The sequence below is a fragment of the Ictidomys tridecemlineatus genome, chromosome 5 (genome assembly GCF_052094955.1).
Source record: "Ictidomys tridecemlineatus isolate mIctTri1 chromosome 5, mIctTri1.hap1, whole genome shotgun sequence".
NCBI lineage: Eukaryota > Metazoa > Chordata > Mammalia > Rodentia > Sciuridae > Ictidomys > Ictidomys tridecemlineatus.
Genome location: NC_135481.1, coordinates 145,757,021 through 145,767,300, shown reverse-complemented (window position 1 = coordinate 145,767,300; position 10,280 = coordinate 145,757,021). Strand labels below are relative to the sequence as shown.

At 43.3% G+C, this 10,280-nt stretch overlaps 1 protein-coding gene across 2 annotated transcripts in view; it reads left to right on the top strand.

The window, feature by feature from the left end:
• The first annotated feature begins 3,938 nt into the window (after positions 1-3,938).
• LOC144378023 (uncharacterized) overlaps positions 3,939-10,280 on the top strand; it is a 107,226-nt gene continuing 100,884 nt past the window's right edge. For both annotated transcript variants that reach the window (XR_013439475.1, XM_078051241.1), the window contains exon 1: positions 3,939-4,179. The gene's annotated coding sequence lies outside the window, so the exon portion shown is untranslated. The remainder of the gene's footprint in view (positions 4,180-10,280) is intronic.

Genomic DNA, 10,280 nt, shown 5'->3' with positions numbered 1-10,280 from the left:
ATAAAGATTTCTGTAATGTTGTAATGGTTTTCTTAAGTAGATTTCAATTCAGGCAAAGAATTTAAGCAGAAAAGTATAAAATAACTACACCTCTAAAAACTATGGTAAAGGATACAAATTTTTTTTAAAATGTAATTTTAACTTCAAAAACAAAGAGTGAGGAAAATACAAATAATGTCTTTTTTATGTGATTTAGGATAAGTTGTATTAATTTAAAATAGATTGTTATAACTATAAGATGTTTTTGTGATCCCCATGGTAACCACAAAGAAAATGTCTACTGAAAATGCATAAGACAAAATAAGAAAGACATAAAATGTTGTTACAAAAAAATCTGCAAACACAAGGAAAGTCAGCAAGAGAAGAAAAAAGAGCAATAACAACAACAAAGAAAAACCTTATGAGATATAGAAAACAAGAAAATGGCAGTAATAAGCCCTACTGTATCGGTAATTACTTTAAATGTAAATGATTAAACTCCAAAATCAAAACACACAGAGTGGATGAATGAATTTTAAAAACTAACAAACAAAAAAAGATCCAAATATATGCTGATTATAAGAGACTCACTTTAGATATAAAGACATATACAGACTGACAATGAAAGGATAGAAGAACATTTTCTATGCAGAGCTTAACCAAAAGAGAACAGGGTGGCCCTACTGTTATCAGACAAAATGGAATTTGAGTAAGAAGATGGTCGATGAGACAAAGAGAGTATAGAATGATAGAAAGTATCAATTCAACCTAAAGATGAAATAATTACACACACATACACACACACACACACACACACACACACACACACACCTAATAGCAGAGAACATGAAACAGACACTGACAAAACTAAAGACAGAAAAAGACCTTAACACAATAATAGTAGGAGATTTCAATATCCTACTTTCAAAAGAGATAGGTCAACCAGAAAGAAGATCCACAAAGAGAAGATTGAACAACACGGCAGACCCACTGGACCAACAGACATGTCCAGTACAGCCCATCCCCAAACACTAAACAAAAATACATCAGGGGAAAGAAATACCCAGGATTAAAGAAGAAAAAAACACAACGTAGAATGGAAAAACCATAGAAAGATGTCATGAAACCAAGAGTTGGTTATTTGAATAAATTAACAGAATCTTAAAAAGTCTTAGGTAGACTGAAGGGAAATAAAGGAGATGGCTTAATTAACAAAAATCAGAAATAAAAAATGTTTACTACTGATTCCAAAGCAGGAAAAAGGATCATAAGACAATCCTATGAATATTTATATGTCAACAAACTGAGTAGTTTTGAAGAAATGGATGGATTTCTAGAAATGTGTAATCTCCTGAACTGGATTATGAAGAAATAAGATCTGGACAGATTTCTAACTAGTAAGATTTGATTGGTAATTGATCAGTGATTTACAAATCTTTCTAGCAATGAGTAGCTGGGGACCAGATGATTTCATGCAGAGGTAAGAATCATTATCCAAAAATCAATTGCATTTCTACACATAACAATTAACAATCTAAGAGGGAAATTTAAAAAATTCACTTGAAATAGCTCAAAAAAGAAAAAGGTACTGTTATTGTTTGGATGTGAGGTGTCCCCCAAGATCTCAGGAGTGACACAATGCAGGAGGGTTTGGGGGTGAAATGACTGGATTACAAGAGCCTTTAGTGAATTAACCCAATTTGTGAATTAATCACTGGATGAGATTCATTGAGTGGTAACTTAAAGCAGGTTGGGTGTGGCTAGAGGAGGTAAGGCATTGGGTGCCTGGCTTTGGAGTATATATTTGTATCTGGAAAATAAAGACCTCTCCCTCTGCTTTCTGATCATCATGTGAATTGCTTCCTTCCACCACACTCTTTTGCCATGATGTCCTGCCTCACCTCTGAAAACGTAAGCCTTCAAATAAACTTTTTCTCCTCTTCAGTTTTACTGGTTTGGTCTTTTAGTCACAGCAGCAAAAGAGCTGACTAAAACAGGTACTTAGGAAGAAACTTAATGAAGGAGGCAAAAAAAAAAAAACTTTTACACTGAAACTACAAAATGTTGCTGAAGGAAGTTAAAGAAGATACAAACAGAGAGGTAGTCTGTGTTCATGGATTGAAGACTTAGTTATGTTTAAATGCTCTGTTATCCAATATGATCTATATATTCAAAACAATCTCTATCAAAATTCCAATAGCAATGTTTTTTTTGCAGAAATGCAAAATTCACAAATCAATCGTTTTGTAGACAAAAAGAGGCCTATTACTTCCTGATTTTAAAACATATTGTAAAACTACAGTCACTAAAATGATATGATACTGAAAAAAAAAGCCAGATGTGTAGTCTGATGAAACAGAACAAAGAAACTAGAAACAAATTCTTACATATATGGTCAGATAATCTTTGACAAATATTCTAAGGCTTTTCAATAAAAGATAGTCTTTTCAATTGTAAAGGTCAGGCGAGCGTCGGAGGAAGAGACCACCAAGAGACTGTCTCATGCCACAGCAAAGGGTTTATTGGGGGTCCAGCATTCTGGGGCTCAGAGCTCACTTGAATAGAGCAAAGAGCCCCGAGAACAGCTTAAGCAGAGCTTATATACTTTCCTTGGAGAGGGCAGGGAGGGAAGTTCATTGACAGGTCAGGGCGAGTAGGCGGTTTGCATGCAACCAGGTAAGTTAGTACATTCTGCAGTTTGGCAGTTGGGGACAGCACATTCTGGGAACAAGATTAGCAAACAGTTCTCAAGATTATTAACCGTTCATTCCCCACTTCTTCTTCTGGCTACTTTTAATCATAAAAGTGATCATTGGGGGGTGTCACATTCTATGTCTGCTAATGTGGTATATTGTTGTCTGATTACCATAAGTTTAACTTGTCCAATTTGAGCTTGGAGAAAGGAAACTACACGGTTGAGCAAACAGGGTCCTACAGTTAGCAATAATATGAGGATTATTAAAGGACTGGCCAGGGCTGATAAAAGCACAGTTAATCAGGGAGACTGTGTGAACCAAGACTCATACCACCCTTTTTGGGCCTCTCTCTCTCTCTCTCTCTCTCGCTGACACTCTTCAAGGCGTCTTCTTAATTTACTCATAGATTCTTTTACAACTCCAGTATGGTCGGCATAAAAACAACACTCTTCCCTCAATGCAGCACAAAGGCCCTCTTCTCTCATGAAGAGGAGGTCCAACCCTCGCCTGTTCTGTAAAACAACTTCAGAGAGAGAGGTTAAAGATTCCTGCAAAGCTGTGATGGAGGTTTCTAATATCTTTAAGTTTTGGTCTATTGCTGCTTCTAATTGGGTCATTTGTTGTGTCCCACGGACCAGGGCAGTGGTTCCTGTGCCCACCCCTGCAGCAACTCCTATTCCTAATAGGATGGCTAAAGTGAGGGATACAGGTTCCCGGCGGAACCGGGTTGTATGCCCCCCTATTTGATCTTCAAACGAACCTGCATCATGATAGAGCACTCTGGGAAATATCTGCATTATTACACAATAATTTACAGAGCTGTTAAATACCTGGCCTGAAATGCAAGGAGTTAACCCTGTGTCATATGCCCACCATGTTCCATTTTATGAAAACATAAACAATGTTTAAGTATATAGAATTATACTGTTGTAGGGACAGACAAGGCAAGGCACCTAAGATAGTACCGAAGACAGGGAAACGGTCCTATTTGGTTGCAACCAGATTCAGAGGGCATTGCTTCTTTTGTAATCCATTAACTGAACCCCAAGTTTAGGTAGTTTCAGAATTTTATACCAAACATGTAAGGGAAGGGGCTCAGAAGTTCACAGTCTGCAGAAGTTTATAAAAAGCAGTTTTTGTTTCTGTTTTTTCCTCTGTTCTGGGCAAGTTAACTTTTCAAGGACACCTGGGAGGGGGAGAGCTTTTTCTTCCCTTTTTTTTTCTCCCCCTGCCAGCTGTTACCATGGAGCTCAGTTGGTAACTTCTTTATCTTAGAAATGTAGCCATCTCTGTGAAGCCCCAGCTCAAGGCCAGAGGCCTTGTTCACATATTTTGTGAAAAACTAGTAAGGGGGTGTCTAGCTTAGGAGTGCTGATTTTTCCAGCCAGTGGCCAAGTAGAACAGGGCAACACGAAAAGAGGAAGTTTATCTATACTGAACTCTTTCATAGGGACTCTTTTGCCGAAAGTCCTAAAGTCAGCCATGGTGAAGACTTCTGGAGAAGGTCAGTTAAGACTTTTCTGTGGGCCTGGTACAGAGGGGGAGGACGGGAGTGAGTATCCCAAAAAGCCTGTGAGGGACTTTAGATTCTTAGTAACCTGTTTTCAGTGATGACAAAGCAACTTTAAAGGCCATTTTCATTACACCTTGGATAGGGGTCTGAGGGCTCTCCTCAGCTGGTTTGAGCTTTGGGTTAGCTGGTAAGAGGACCTGGTGGGACCCGGTGTGGGTACTGACAGGAGAAGAGAGGAGTGAGTGGGTGGAGGGGTACCTCAGTACCTGCTACCTCAGCAAGGGGGCAATGGTCTGAGAACCAGCAGAGGTTTGGGTTTTTGATCTAGTAATTGGAGGGGAGAAATCAGGTTGCTGAGGTAGGAGTGACAGCAGAGAGTCTGGAGCAGAAGGCTGAGGGTGAGGGTCTATTGGAGAAGCATAATTTAGGATGTGAGCGAAGGAGGGAAAAGGCCTCCACATAGGGGAATCTCCTTCCACCCTTTTGAGCACTTGCAGAAGTTAAAAAGTTCACGCAGAATTTGAGGATCTAGAGACCCCTCTGGGGGCCATCGGTTTTGGTTATCTAATTGGTAATATGGCCAATGCTGTGTACTGAATTTGATGAGGAGTTTGGGTTCCATTAGGCAGTCCCTGTATGCTCACATCCTTATGACTTACAGAAGAAGTCGGCTTTTCCCCCACACAGCCATGACTGTTTGTGGCTTCGATAGTCCGCCGGGCAAACATAGTAATCTAGGTTAGCCAACCTGCATCTGGCTCGCGTGTCCCTACATCCATAATGTTTGCTTCCATTATCTATGGTATGGAAGGGATTTAATGGAATTTTAGTGGGATCCTCTTCATCAGGGATATCCCAATAGGAAAGACCTATAGCCAGCTGACAAATGTCTGGGTGGAGAGATGGCCACCAGGTCCCTAAGGGGGCTGTATGCGAGATAGACCATACTTCCTGTTCAGTAGGATTTGTGATCAGCCATCGCTGCTGAACAGGCTGATGAGGGTTAGGACTACTGGTAGTCAAGGGGAGAGTCTATAGCCCTATCCACATGGCGAGTACACAATTTGAAAGGGTTACCAGTCTTTTTCAGTTTCCAGCCAGTGTCTGGACAGGGCACAGGCTTGAGATGAGAGGCATGGATCCAGGAAGTGATTCCGTCTACCTTTACTGCTGTAGGAGTTATAAGTAGCACCTGGTATGGTCCTTTCCAGGGGGGTTCCAGGGATGACACCTGATGTCGTCTTATGTAGAGGAAGTTTCCCACTTGATATCAGTGTGGAGTCCTTTTGTTCCCAGGTTGGTAGGCAGTGGCCAGCTGTTTTCATAGGTATTGCTGGGTTCTTTTAAGAGCTTTAAGTCTGTCAAGCAAGGGGGTGTGAAAGGAATCCTTAAGTCTTAGAGTTGGGGTTAGGTCCCTTACTGGAGGAGGGGCACCATAGAGAATTTCATAGGGGGTGAGGTTACACAAAGAAACAGGAGGAGTATTTTTTTGCACGAAACAGTGCATAAGGCAGGAGCATAGTCCAATCTTTTATGCCGGTCTCTAAGCTTAATTTCGTTAAGGTATCTTTAATGGTTCTATTCATTCTTTCTACCTGTCCTGAGCTCTGGGGTCTATAAGCACAATGTAACTTCCAATTAATCCCCAGGGTCCTGGCTAACCCCTGACTTACCTGGGCCATGAACGCCGGTCCATTGTCAGACCCTATTACCTTAGGCAGGCCGTATCTTGGAAAAATATCTTTCAGGATCTTCTTGACCACCATTTGTGTCATTTCTTTTTTTGTGGGGAAGGCTTTAATCCATCCTGAAAATGTATCTACAAAGAATAGGAGATATTTAAGTCCATACCTTGCTGGCTTAATTTCAGTAAAGTCCATTTCCCAGAATTGTCCTGGTCTGGTTCCTTGAAGGTGCTTTCCTGCAGGAATCTTGGAAGGGTAAGCACTAACCAATTGACAGACCTGACAGGCTTTTGTTACCCGTTCAGCTATTTCCTTTCGCTGTGAGTCGGTTAGTGGAAAACTCTGTTCTTGATCTTTCAGGAATGCCTGCAGTTTCTTTGAACCAAGGTAAGTGAGTTGATGTACATTTTTAATGTAGTGTAGGGCTTTCTGAAATTGCAGGCTAGGCTCAGTGAAGTCGAGGAGTTTAGTGTCAGTGTCCTTAGATATTAAGTTGTCGGGTGCTCTGACATAGTTAAATCTCCTGACTTATGTTCCCCCAGTGTGGAAAGTGTTAACATGATTACTCCATTTAGGGCTGTCAATTTAGCCTCTTCATCTGCCCTCCTGTTAGATGGGGTGGTATCTGCACAACGGTTTGTTTTCTGGGCTCAGTGAGCCATCATTTACTGCCCCTAAGGGAATAGCCCAGGAAGATTACTTCTTGCTGGCAAATTTGGGCCTTTTTGGCAGAAGCTTTATACCTGAGTTGAGCAAGCTCGGATAATAGTGCTTGGGTCCCAGACTCACAGTTTTCCTTGGTGTCGGCTGCCAGTAGCAGGTCATCCACATATTGAAGCAGGGTGACTTCAGGGTGCGTAGTTCTGAAGTTGTTGAGATCTCTGTGGAGGGCTTCATCAAAGAGAGTGGAGGAGTTTTTGAACCCCTGTGGGAGTCTGGTCCAAGTTAGTTGACCAGACTTCTGGTTTCTGGGTCTACCAACTCGAAAGCAAACAGCAACTATCTTTATACAGAAGCAAGCAAAAGAAAGCATCTTTTAAGTCCAGAACAGTATACCATTTTTGCTCAGGGTTCAGAGTGCTAAGCAGATTGTATGGATTAGGTACTGTGGGGAGAATGTCCTGCACTCTGTTGTTGATCTCTCTTAGGTCATGAATGGGGCGATAGTCCCCGGTTCCTGGCTTTTTTACTGGTAGCAGGGGAAGGTTCCAGGCCAATTGACAGGGCCTTAGGACCCCTAAGGCCAGATATTTCTGAATATGGGGCCTTATCCCATCTTTAGCTTCTTTGCTCAGAGGATATTGTTTGACATTAATTGAGGAGGCTGAGGTTTTTAACTCCACTGTTATTGGAGTTGTTTCACGGCTAGGCCTAACCCAGCAGTTTCTGCCCAGGCATCTGGGTAATCTGTTATCCATTTCTGGGGTAGCTTGCCTGTTTGATCAGTCTTGGGGGGTGTGAAGAGTTGATGTTCATCTTCTACTGACATAGTTAAAGCAATGAGTATAGCAGTTTTTACTGAAGGATTTAGAAATTCCATTTGGGGGCCTTCAGGGTTAAAAGTTATTCTGGCCCGGAGCTCGGTGAGCAGATTTCTGCCCATCAGTGGGGCCGGGCATTCTGGGATCACTAGGAAGGAGTGATGGACTTTTCTTTTCCCCAGGTCCATGGTCCTCTTAGTTGTCCAAGCCTGATATTTACTGCCGTTAGCCCTTTGAACTAGAAACCTTTTATTTGATAGAGGGCCCAATGGGGGCTTAAGGGCTGAGTATACTGCCCCTGTATCCACTTCAAAGTTTACTGGGGTCCCCTCCACTTCAAAAGTTACCCTGAGTTCGGGGAGGGGATTTGAGCCTCAACTTTCTTAGTCATCCTCCAGAGTCAGAATGGCTGGTTGGTGTGGCTGTCTCTTTCTAGGGCACTCTTTGGGAGTGTCCTTTTTCTTTACAGTAGGCACATTGATCTGAGGCCAGGGGTGGCCTCTGGTGTGGGCTCAGGTATCTCTTCCTGTCTCCCTGTTTCTTAATTTCTGGCCTATTTGTTGTTGTGACCAGGACCTTAGTCAATGCCTTAGTCTGTCTTTTGCTTCTTTCATCCTCCCTTTGCTCCCTTTCTTCCTCAGTTTTTCTCTTATAGTACACCTTCTCAGCTTCTCTGACTAAATCTCTCAAAGTCATATCTTGTAATCCATCTAAGCGTTGTAACTTTCTTTTAATATCCAGGGCAGCTTGCCCAATAAAGGCCATCGTGATGGATGCCTTTTGATCCTCTGCCTGAGGATCGAAAGGAGTATGTCTCCTATATGCCTCCATAATTCTCTCTAGAAACATAGAGAGAGATTCATTAGGCCCTTGAATAATTTCTCTTACCTTGGCCAAATTAGTCAGTCGCCTAGCAGCCTCTTGGAAACCCACTATTAGAGCCCGGCGAAAAGTGGACAGATGCTCCCTACCTTCAAAGATGTTGGGGTCCCAGTTGGGTCGGTTCAAGGGGAAGTTGGCTTCGATTATGTTGGGAAGTTGTGTCGGGCGCCCATCTGGTTCCTCTGTCATGAAGAGAGTGCCTAGGAGTTGTTGGCAGTCATCCCAAGTAGGCTGGTGTGAAAACATCAATGACTCAACCAGATCTGTGAGCCGGGTGGGGTCCTCGGAAAAGGGGGATTGTTATTTTTCCAGTTATATAGGTCTGAAGAGGAGAAAGGCCAATACCGGTAGGCTTGCATTTCTCCCCATGGCCGTTGTCAATCATTGGCCCATAGGGACGGAGGGGGAGTATCACGGGGCTTCAGGGTTTTTAATCATTCGCCACCGGCGAGTTCCTTTAACCAGGCCAGCTCCCTCCAGGGGAGGAGGGGCTGTGTGTGCTGTGGGGGAGTCATCTGGAGGGCCCTGGGCCGGCTCAGCTTCCTCCAATGGCGGAGAGGCTGAGTCAGCAGCAGGGGAATTACTTAGAAGGTGTTGGGGGTTGGGGGATGAGGGCAGGGGATAAGGAGAGGGAGGAGAGTCCAGTAGAGTCAAATATTGAGACTCAGGGAGAACAGAGGGTGGAGGAGGAGGAGGAGGAGGAGCAGAGGGTTTGAGAGATAGAATCGTGGGGGAAGGAGTAGGAGTGGGGGCAGGGAGAAGGAAAGACTTCACCCATGGAGGAGGAGATTCGCAGAGGTTCTGCCAAGTTAAGATATACGGCTTTTGATCTGGATGGCTATGTGGCCCCGGCTGAAAGACAAAGACAATATCTCTGACTTTTTGAATTAGTGGGAAGTAGAAAGATCCTTCTGGGGGCCATCCGACTCCCAAGGTGGGCCATTCTGAGGCACAGAGAGTTTGCCAGGTCCAGCGTTTTACTGAAAAAGAAAGATTCTGAGCCCTTAAGTGGACTTCGGTCCAGTGATCAAGGGTCAGGGACAGAGGTGTTGAAGTGCTCTGTCCCATAATGAAAGATACACAAACAGTGAAAGCAACGACACACGACACAGACAAGACAAGACAATAAAGACAGGCAATAGATGTCTAACACTGAGACCAGGACTGAGTAGTCAGCAAAACCCGATCGGCTGGCAATACCGAATCCGAAACAAAATATCACTGAGTCCTCTGGGGCGTCCCCCAGGGACGTGGCCTGTGGCTCTGTGACATGTCTGTCAGCCACCATCAGAGAGAGCTCACACTCTTCACCAACAGCCATTTTGCCAATCCCTAACCTGAAACCTGAAACCTGAAACCAGAAACCAGAAAGAGGCGCCTTACTTACCCCGAGAGGAGCCCATTGGGGGTCTTTCGCCGCTGCTGCCAGATCTCGGTGGAACCTCCAGATGTAAAGGTCAGGCGAGCATTGGAGGAAGAGACCACCAAGAGACTGTCTCATGCAACAGCAAAGGGTTTATTGGGGGTCCAGCATTCTGGGGCTCAGAGCTCACTTGAATAGAGCAAAGAGCCCCGAGAACAGCTTAAGCAGAGCCTATATACTTTCCTCGGAGAGGGCAGGGAGGGAAGTTCATTGACGGGTCAGGGCAAGTGGACGGTTTGTATGCAACCAGGTAAGGGAATACATTCTACAGTTTGGCAGTTGGGAACAGCACATTCTGGGAACAAGATTAGCAAACAGTTCTCAAGATTATTAACCTTTCACAATAAGTAGTACTATATGTGCCTTCATGCAAAATAAAAGTTGTATATCCATATGAAAAAAAATGAAATGGAACACTTACCTTACACAATATATAAAAATTATCACCAAATGAATTAAAGATCTAAATGTGAGAACTGAAACCACAAAAACTCCTACTAGAAAACATAAGAGAAAGGCTCCTTGACTTTGGCCTTAGCAATGTTTTCTTGGATATGACACCAAAAGAACTGACATCATAAGAAAAATAGACAAATGAGACCATGGAATTTAGAACACTTA